Genomic DNA, 10,778 nt, shown 5'->3' with positions numbered 1-10,778 from the left:
AGCAATGTCCTGCTGATACACACTCTGACAGAGAGAGACAGAGCAATGTCCTGCTGATACACACTCTGACAGAGAGAGACAGAGCAATGTCCTGCTGATACACACTCTGACAGAGACCCCGACGAGGCAGAGCAATGTCCTGCTGATACACACTCTGACAGAGAGAGACAGAGCAATGTCCTGCTGATACACACTCTGACAGAGAGAGACAGAGCAATGTCCTGCTGATACACACTCTGACAGAGACAGACAGAGCAATGTCCTGCTGATACACACTCTGACAGAGAGACAGAGCAATGTCCTGCTGATACACACTCTGACAGAGAGAGACAGAGCAATGTCCTGCTGATACACACTCTGACAGAGAGAGACAGAGCAATGTCCTGCTGATACACACTCTGACAGAGACAGACAGAGCAATGTCCTGCTGATACACACTCTGACAGAGAGAGACAGAGCAATGTCCTGCTGACGGCCCTGTGACGCACACACCCTCACAAACACCCTGACACACGCACACACCCTGACACACGCACACACCCTGACACACACACACACACCCTGACAAGCACACACACACACAGAGAGAGAGCGAGAGCAATGTCCTGCTGACGACCCTGTGACACACACACACACACACACTGACACACACACACACTAATACACACACACGTTATCACACACACTGACAGGATCAATACATCTCACCTCTGCTGTTAGAGGAGGTGAAGAGGCAGGAGGTGAAGAGGCAGGAGGTGAAGAGGAGGAGGCGAAGAGGAGGAGGCGTAGTGGCAGGAGGAGGTGAAGAGGAGGAGGAGGAAGAGGAGGAGGTGAAGAGGAAGAGGAGGAGGTGAAGAGGCAGGAGGTGAAGAGGCAGGAGGTGAAGAGGAGGAGGTGAAGAGGAGGAGGCGTGGTGGCAGGAGGAGGTGAAGAGGAGGAGGAGGAAGAGGAGGAGGTGAAGAGGCAGGAGGAGGAAGAGGAGGAGGTGAGGAGGAGTAGGTGAAGAGGCAGGAGGAGGAGGTGAGGAGGAGGAAGAGGTGAAGCGGCAGGAGGGGGAGGAAGAAGAGGAGGTGGTGAGGAGGAGGAGGTGAAGAGGCAGGAGGAGGAGGTGAAGCGGCAGGAGGAGGAGGAGGAGATGGTACACAGGACAGATGAACACTGGTCTTTGGACGGATGTACATTATTGTCATGGGCCCTTTACGACGTCCATGCAATGCATGTTTAAATCAACCCACTCAGACACCATAAATTGTAGAGACTTAATGAAAAAGGCCCATTAATTTGAGTTATGACAGAGGCCCAAGGATTCCCATTGGTGATAAAGGATAAATGAATCGCTTACCAATGCCAGGGAGCACAACAGTCAGAATTCTCAAGTTGGCAGTCTTCTGTGCCCAGTCTGATTTTATATCTATAAGTTAAAGCCTTATAAAGCATAGCTATTTTACAGTCTCCAAACTAAACTTGAGAGAGAGAGAGAGAGAGATTTTCACTGAGTTCTTTATAATGTAATTCAGAGTAAACACATGCAGAGACGTGATAGGCCGCGCAGGAGAATTCCAAAAGTATGAAAGCCAACGGTCCAATATTCTAGAACACTGTTAAATGTCTGGACTTTGATAAACACTTTAGTAACACAAGACGTTTAATTCATTGAAGAGATTTACATAAAAAGAGCAAGAGAGAGAAGGAAGGGAGAAGGGGGGTGTAATGTGTACTGTTCATTTCTGATCGTTGTTCTTCTTCACCTGTGTTCATTGTTTTTCTCTTTGCTTTGGCAATGTAACCATACAGTACCAGTCCAAAGTTTGGACATACCTACTCATTCTAGGGATATTCTTTATTTGTACTATTTTCTACATTGTAGAATAATAGTGAAAACATCAAAACTATGAAATAACACATGTGGAATCATGTAGTAACCAAAATAAAAGGGTTAAACAAATCAAAATATATTTTATATTTGATATTCTTCAAAGTAGCCACTCTTTGCCTTGATGACAGCTTTGCACACTCTTGACATTCTCTCAACCAGCTTCATGAGGTAGTCACCTGGAATGCATTTCAATTAACAGGTGTGCCTTGCTAAAAGTACATTTTGTGGAATTTCTTTCCTTCTTATAGTGTTTGAGCCAATCGTTGTGTTGTGACAAGGTAGGGGTGGTATACAGAAGATAGCCCTATTTGGTAAAAGACCATGTCCATATTATGGCAAGAACAGATCAAATAAGCAAAGAGAAACGACAGTCCATCATTACTTTAAGACATAAAGGTCAGTCAGTCCGGAATATTTCAAGAACTTTGAACGTTTCATCAAGTGCAGTCGCAAACACCATCAAGTGCTATGATGAAACTGGCTCTCATGAGGACCGCCAAAGGAAAGGAAGACCCAGAGTTACCTCTGCTGCAGAGGATAAGTTCATTAGAGTTAACTGCACCTCAGATTGCACCGCAAATAAATGTCTCACAGAGTTTAAATAACAGACACATCTCAACATCAACTGTTCAGAGGAGACTGTGTGAATCAGGCCTTCATGGTCGAATTGCTGCAAAGAAACAACTAATAAAGGACACCAATAAGAAGAAGAGACTTCCTTGGGCCAAGAAACACGAGCAGTGGACATTAGATCAGTGGAAATCTGTCCTTTGGTCTGATGAGTCCAAATTTTATATTTTTGGTTCCAATCGCCAAATTCTTTTGAGACGCAGAGTAGGTGAACGGATGATCTCCGCATGTGTGGTTCACACCGTGAAGCATGGAGGAGGAGGTGTGATGGTGCTTTGCTGGTGACAGTGTCGGTGATTTATTTACAATTCAAGGCACACTTAAGCAGCATGGCTACCACAGCATTCTGCAGCAATACACCAACCCATCTGGTTTACGCTTAGTGGGACTATCATTTGTTTTTTAACAAGACAATGACCCAAAACACACCTTGAGGCTGTGTGAGGGCTATTTGACCAAGAAGGAGAGTGATGGAGTGCTGCATCAGATGACCTGGCCTCCACAATCACCCAACTTCAACCCAATTGAGATGGTTTGGGATGAGTTGGACAGCAGAGTGAAGGAAAAGCAGACAACAAGTGCTCAGCATATGTGGGAACTCCTTCAAGATTGCTGGAAAAGCATTCCAGGTGAAGCTGGTTGAGAGAATGCCACAAGAGTGTGCAAAGCTGTCATCAAAGCAAAGGGTGGCTACTTTGAAGAATCTCAAATCTAAATTATATTTTATTTGTTTAACCTGTTAGGGCTAGGGGGCAGTATTTACACGGCCGGATAAAAAACGTACCCGATTTAATCTGGTTATTACTACTGCCCAGAAACTAGAATATGCATATAATTATTGGCTTTGGATAGAAAACAGCCTAAAGTTTCTAAAACTGTTTGAATGGTGTCTGTGAGTATAACAGAACTCATATGGCAGGCAAAAACCTGAGAAGATTCCTTACAGGAAGTGGCCTGTCTGACAAGTTCTTGTTCTTCTTGACTCTCTTTATTGAAAACTGAGGATCTTTGCTGTAACGTGACACTTCCTACGGCTCCCATAGGCTCTCAGAACCCGGGAAAAAGCTGAATGATGTAATTCCAGCCCCTGGCTGAAAAACATTAGCGCCTTTGGTAAGTGGTCTATCAGAGGACAATGAGACTGAAGCGCGTGCACGAGGCGACCCCATGTTTTTATTTTCTCTCTCTTTGTACTAAAACACAGATTCCCGGCCGGAATATTATCGCTTTTTTATGAGAAAAATGGCATAAAAATTGATTTTAAACAGCGGTTGACATGCTTCGAAGTACGGTAATGGAATATTTCGATTTTTTTTGTCACGAAACGCGTCGGGCGCGTCACCCTTCTTTACCCTTTCGGATAGTGTCTTGAACGCACGAACAAAACGCCGCTATTTGGATATAACTATGGATTATTTTGAACCAAACCAACATTTGTTATTGAAGTAGAAGTCCTGGGAGTGCATTCTGACGAAGAACAGCAAAGGTAATAACATTTTTCTTATAGTAAATCTGACTTTGGTGAGGGCTAAACTTGGTGGGTGTCTAAATAGCTAGCCCTGTGATGCTGGGCTATCTACTTAGAATATTGCAAAATGTGCTTTCACCGAAAAGCTATTTTAAAATCGGACATAGCGAGTGCATAGAGGAGTTCTGTATCTATAATTCTTAAAATAATTGTTATGTTTTTTGTGAACGTTTATCGTGAGTAATTTAGTAAATTCACCGGAAGTTTGCGGGGGGTATGCTAGTTCTGAACGTCACATGCTAATGTAAAAAGCTGGTTTTTGATATAAATATGAACTTGATTGAACAAAACATGCTTATATTGTATAACATAATGTCCTAAGATTGTCATCTGATGAAGATCATCAAAGGTTAGTGCTGCATTTAGCTGTGGTTTGGGTTTATGTGACATTATATGCTAGCTTGAAAAATGGGTGTCTGATTATTTCTGGCTGGGTACTCTGCTGACATAATCTAATGTTTTGCTTTCGTTGTAAAGCCTTTTTGAAATCGGACAGTGTGGTTAGATTAACGAGAGTCTTGTCTTTTAAAATGGTGTAAAATAGTCATATGTTTGAGAAATTGAAGTAATAGCATTTCTAAGGTATTTGAATAACGCGCCACGGAATTCCACTGGCTGTTACGTAGGTGGGATGAAAATCGTCCCACTGGCCCTAGAGAAGTTAACACTTTTTTGGTTACTACATGGTTCCATAGTTTTGATGTCTTCACTATTATTCTACGATGTAGAAAATAGTAAAAAAAATAAAGAAAAACACCGGAATGAGTAGGTATGTCCAAACTTTCGACTGGTACTGTATGTTTCCCTTTGAATTGAACTGAAAATGAGAAGAGAAGAGACAGAGATAACAAGATGAAAGATAAGAGAGACACCATCTCATCTCGGTTCCCAAAAATAAATATGAAGGTGTGGAGAGGAAGATGCTCAACCACCACATGGTTGAATAAACTGTACTTTGGCTTGGCATGGTCTAGAACCAGTAGCCAGACGCAAGAGGTTAGGGTTGCCTGGATCTGTGACAGACTGCCAACCAAGGCCCTGGGCCATCACAGCTATGCAGCCAGGCCACTGGACCAGAAATGTCACCCCATTCCCTATATAGTGCACTAGCTATGGGTCCTGGTAAAAAGTAGTGCACTATTTAGGGAATAGAGTGCTATTTGGAATGTAACAGTGTTCTCGGATATTCATAGACCCCTTGGCTTGCCACCGCCATGCCAAATATTCAGCTCATTTGTAGATTATAGCCAACAGTAGGTTCTTCCAATCAGAGTTAGGGTGGTGGGATGCCAATCAGAGTCCCTCTCTGAATACAACGACCAAAGACCAGGAAGACATAACCACAAGGCTCTGAGTCAGGCTGCTGTCCAAAGACCAGGAAGGCACAACCACAAGGCTCTGAGTCAGGCTGCTGTCCAAAGACCAGGAAGACACAACCACAAGGCTCTGAGTCAGGCTGTGGTCCAAAGACCAGGAAGACACAACCACAAGGCTCTGAGTCAGGCTGCGGTCCAAAGACCAGGAAGAAACAATCACAAGGCTCTGAGTCAGGCTGCTGTCCAAAGACCAGGAAGACACAACCACAAGGCTCTGAGTCAGGCTGCGGTCCAAAGACCAGGAAGACACAACCACAAGGCTCTGAGTCAGGCTGCGGTCCAAAGACCAGGAAGACACAACCACAAGGCTCTGAGTCAGGCTGCGGTCCAAAGACCAGGAAGACACAACCACAAGGCTCTGAGTCAGGCTGCGGTCCAAAGACCAGGAAGACCACAACCACAAGGCTCTGAGTCAGGCTGCGGTCCAAAGACCAGGAAGAAACAACCACAAGGCTCTGAGTCAGGCTGCTGTCCAAAGACCAGGAAGACACAAACACAAGGCTCTGAGTCAGGCTGCTGTCCAAAGACCAGGAAGACACAAACACAAGGCTCTGAGTCAGGCTGCGGTCCAAATGGAACCCTGTTACCTTTATAGTTCACTACTATTAACCAGGGCCCACAGGGTTCTGGTCAAAAGTAGTACACTATATCTGGAATAGGGTGCCATTTGTGACGCAAACTTCAGTTGTTCCATGACCACAACAACCCTCACGTCTCTTGCCAGACAGAATTCCTCTCATATTTCACAGATAAACACTGCTCCTCTCTCTCTCTGCCTCCATGCACCCGGTCCAACGGATGCACACATGAAATAGCCCGCTGACTGTGGTTTAGGTCAAGCATCCCAGCTTCAAAACCACAACTGAAGGAAAACAAAGTTGTCCTGTTCTAAGAGAATGTATAATTCATAAAGTAAAAGTGATCGTATGGCTATCCCCCCAGTCTTTTATAAAACAGGCTCAGACTTCCACCTTCAAGGACCAGCTCTCATTGGGCCATTGCCTCAGTGGACCAGCTCTCATTGGGTCATGGCCTCAGTGGACCAGCTCTCATTGGGCCTCAGTGGACCAGCTCTCATTGGGCCATGGCCTCAGTGGACCAGCTCTCATTGGGTCATGGTCTCAGTGGACCAGCTCTCATTGGGTCTCAGTGGACCAGCTCTCATTGGGCCATGGTCTCAGTGGACCAGCTCTCATTGGGTCTCAGTGGACCAGCTCTCATTGGGCCATGGCCTCAGTGGACCAGCTCTCATTGGGTCATGGACTCAGTGGACCAGCTCTCAGTGGACCATTGCCCCAGTGGACCAGCTCTCATTGGGTCACGGCCTCAGTGGACCAGCTCTCATTGGGCCACGCCTCAGTGGACCAGCTCTCAGTGGACCATTGCCCCAGTGGACCAGCTCTCATTGGGTCACGGCCTCAGTGGACCAGCTCTCATTGGGCCACGCCTCAGTGGACCAGCTCTCATTGGGTCATGGCCTCAGTGGACCAGCTCTCATTGGGCCACGGCCTCAGTGGACCAGCTCTCATTTGGCCACGGCCTCAGTGGACCAGCTCTCATTGGGCCACGGCCTCAGTGGACCAGCTCTCATTGGGCCATGGCCTCAGTGGACCAGCTCTCATTGGGACCAGATCAGTGGACCAGCTCTCATTGGGGCCAGATCAGTGGACCAGCTCTCATTGGGGCCAGATCAGTGGACCAGCTCTGACTTGGGACCAGATCAGTGGACCAGCTCTGACTTGGGGCCAGATCAGTGGATAACATGTTGCTAAGATTATACAGTATTGAGTATTGACAGAAAAACAGCAGGTTGCCTGCTATCTCTTAATCATCAGAGTTTTAATGAAGCTGTCCAATTCTGCTGCACTGACTGTGTTTGAGAGAGAATTACAGATGCTCCAGTATCATACTCCCCAAGAAATGCTAACCTCCCTGGTTATTGTGAGAGGTTAGCATGTTTTAGGGGTATGATATAAAATGCTAACCTCCCTGGTTATTTTAATGGTGAGAGGTTAGCATGTTCTGGAGGTATGATCTTTGTAAATCTGTAACTTCCTCACTGATCATTATTCATGATTAATTCATGATTATCCGTATCATGGTAACGGTAATGGTCGTTACGGGGGAGACGGTAATGTCATTACGGGGGAGACGTTAATGGCCGTTACGGGGGAGATGGTAATGTCGTTACGGGGGAGACGGTAATGGTCGTTACGGGGGAGACGGTAATGTCGTTACGGGGGAGAAGGTAATGGTCGTTACGGGGAGCGGAGGGACGGTAATGGTCGTTACAGGGAGCGGAGGGACGGTAATGGTCGTTGCGGGGAGACGGTAATGGTCGTTACGGGGAGCGGAGGGACGGTAATGGTCGTTACGGGGAGAAGGTAATGGTCGTTACGGGGAGCGGGGAGACGGTAGTGGTCGTTACGGGGAGCGGGGAGAAGGTAGTGGTCGTTACAGGGAGCGGAGGGACGGTAATGTCGTTACAGGGGAGTGGGGAGACAGTAGTGGTCGTTGCGGGGAGACGGTAGTGGTTGTTACAGGGGAGTGGGGAGACGGTAGTGGTCGTTACAGGGAGCGGGGAGACGGTAGTGGTCGTTACGGGAGCGGGGAGACGGTAATGGTCGTTACGGGGAGCGGGGAGACGGTAGTGGTCGTTACGGGGAGCGGGGAGACGGTAGTGGTCGTTACGGGGAACGGGGAGACGGTAGTGGTCATTACGGGGAGACGGTAATTTCGTTACAGGGGAGACGGTAATGGTCGTTACGGGGAGCGGGAAGACGGTAATGGTCGTTACGGGGGAGACGGTAATGGTCGTTATGGGGGAGACTGTAGTGGTCATTACGGGGGAGCGGGGAGACGGTAATGGTCGTTACGGGGGAGACGGTAATGGTCGTTACGGGGGAGCGGGGAGACGGTAATGTCGTTACAGGGGAGCGGGGAGACGGTAATGTCGTTACGGGGGAGCGGGGAGACGGTAATGTCGTTACGGGGGAGCGGGGAGACGGTAATGGTCATTACGGGGGAGCGGGGGGATGGTAATGGTCATTACAGGGGAGACGGTAATGGTCGTTACAGGGGAGACGGTAATGGTCGTTACAGGGGAGCGGGGAGACGGTAATGTCGTTACGGGGAATGGGGAGACGGTAAATGTCGTTACGGGGAATGGGGAGACGGTAATGTCGTTACAGGGGAGTGGGGAGACGGTAATGTCGTTACGGGGGAGCGGTGGGACGGTAATGTCGTTACGGGGGAGCGGAGGGACGGTAATGTCGTTACAGGGGAGACGGTAATGTCGTTACGGGGGAGCGGGGAGACGGTAATGTCGTTACAGGGGAGCGAAGAGACGGTAATGGTCGTTACGGGGGAGCGGGGAGACGGTAATGTCGTTACGGGGGAGCGGGAGGACGGTAATGTCGTTACGGGGGAGCGGGAAGACGGTAATGGTCATTACAGGGGAGCGGAGAGACGGTAATGGTCATTACAGGGGAGACGGTAATGGTCGTTACAGGGGAGCGGGGAGACGGTAATGGTCGTTACAGGGGAGCGGGGAGACGGTAATGTCGTTACGGGGAATGGGGAGACGGTAATGTCGTTACGGGGGAGCGGTGGGACGGTAATGTCGTTACGGGGGAGCGGAGGGACGGTAATGTCGTTACAGGGGAGCGGGGAGACGGTAATGTCGTTACGGGGGAGCGGGTAGACGGTAATGTCGTTACGGGGGAGCGGGGAGACGGTAATGTCGTTACGGGGGAGCTGGGAGACGGTAATGTCGTTACGGGGGAGCGGAGAGACGGTAATGGTCGTTACGGGGGAGCGGGGAGACGGTAATGTCGTTACGGGGGAGCGGGGAGACGGTAATGTCGTTACGGGGGAGCTGGGAGACGGTAATGTCTTTACAGGGGAGCGGGGAGACGGTAATGTCGTTACGGGGGAGCGGAGAGACGGTAATGGTCGTTACGGGGGAGCGGGGAGACGGTAATGTCGTTACAGGGGAGCGGGGAGACGGTAATGTCGTTACAGGGGAGCGGGGAGACGGTAATGTCGTTACAGGGGAGCTGGGAGACAGTAATGTCGTTACAGGGGAGCTGGGAGACGGTAATGTCGTTACGGGGGAGTGGGGAGACGGTAATGTCGTTACAGGGCCGAAGGGGACTTGTGTTTTCAGTCATCTCGTGCTCGGATTAGTCTCCTTAGGTAGACGGGGTGTCTCCCACATTACCAATGTTCCAGCATACACAGTGCTGTTGCCCCGAGGTCTGTGATTTCTGACACCATGCTCTGATCAACTTAATACACTACAAGGTTGTCACTAGTTATCGCAACCACAAAGTCAAAATGGGCTAAATCATTCAATTTAACAAAAAAATAAATAAAAATAGCTTTTTGGTCTTAAAAGTTTAGGCAATAATATTAGCAGTGTGGTTAGGATTAAAAACAGATTTTAAGTAGATTAAATTGTAGAAGACAGGGTTTAGCCATAATTACTTTGTGGCTGTGATAACTAGTGAGGACCACAGCATAGGAACACATCACAACCTAGTGGTAAGACTTGATATTTAGTGATTTATAAAACTATTTCATAAACTTGATTTATGCGCGACTGAACATTGTAATTAGATTACTGGTAATAGACCAGTTTGTGGTTTGTAATGAGCCTTAGAATGTCCTCTTAATGATTATGTGAGTGTATTTAACAGAGGATAATTAAACTGTTGTTTCCTATTGGTAATTGTCTCATCGTTAAACGAGACCAAATGAGGTTTAAACCAAATCAAGCTGTTATAGACTGGGAACCTTCTACTTCAATAATTCTAGATCTTAAAATTGCCACAACTAGATAAAGTGAATAAAAAAATAAAAAAAAATTAAGAATTGACAGGACATCAGAATAAGACACCAGCTATTTATTATTATGAACATTTTATGTAACAACTTAAAATATTTGTATTGCAATAGAATCCAACATTATATTCAGCCAGCAACAGTTTCCAGTTGGTTTTTAAAATATTGTCCTCTCTTTAGCAAGTTTCCAACAAACACTGGGATGCATTTTAAATGGTCCCGTATTTCCTACATTGATGCAATAGTTGCCCAGCTCCCATAGAGAACCATTTGAGAGGCAGCCACAGAGTGTACAGATTAATACTGAAGAGGCCCCTGACCGAACGGATCTTAGCAGAGGAACAGATGACTCCTAAACGATGTCACTCATAAACGCATTGTCGCTGGAGGAAGTATAATATATCACAAATTATAAAAAAACGGGATGGATCGAGCATTAAAATGCTGATTGGCTGAAAGCCGTGGTATATCAGACCCGTATACCACGGGTATGATAAAACATTTATTTTTACTGCTCTAATTA

This window comes from Salmo salar, chromosome 18, assembly GCF_965601325.2.
Source record: "Salmo salar chromosome 18, fSalSal1, whole genome shotgun sequence".
In the NCBI taxonomy this organism is placed as follows: Eukaryota; Metazoa; Chordata; class Actinopteri; order Salmoniformes; family Salmonidae; genus Salmo; species Salmo salar.
The sequence above is the reverse complement of the archived record's forward strand: the minus strand, read 5'-3'. Positions refer to the sequence as shown.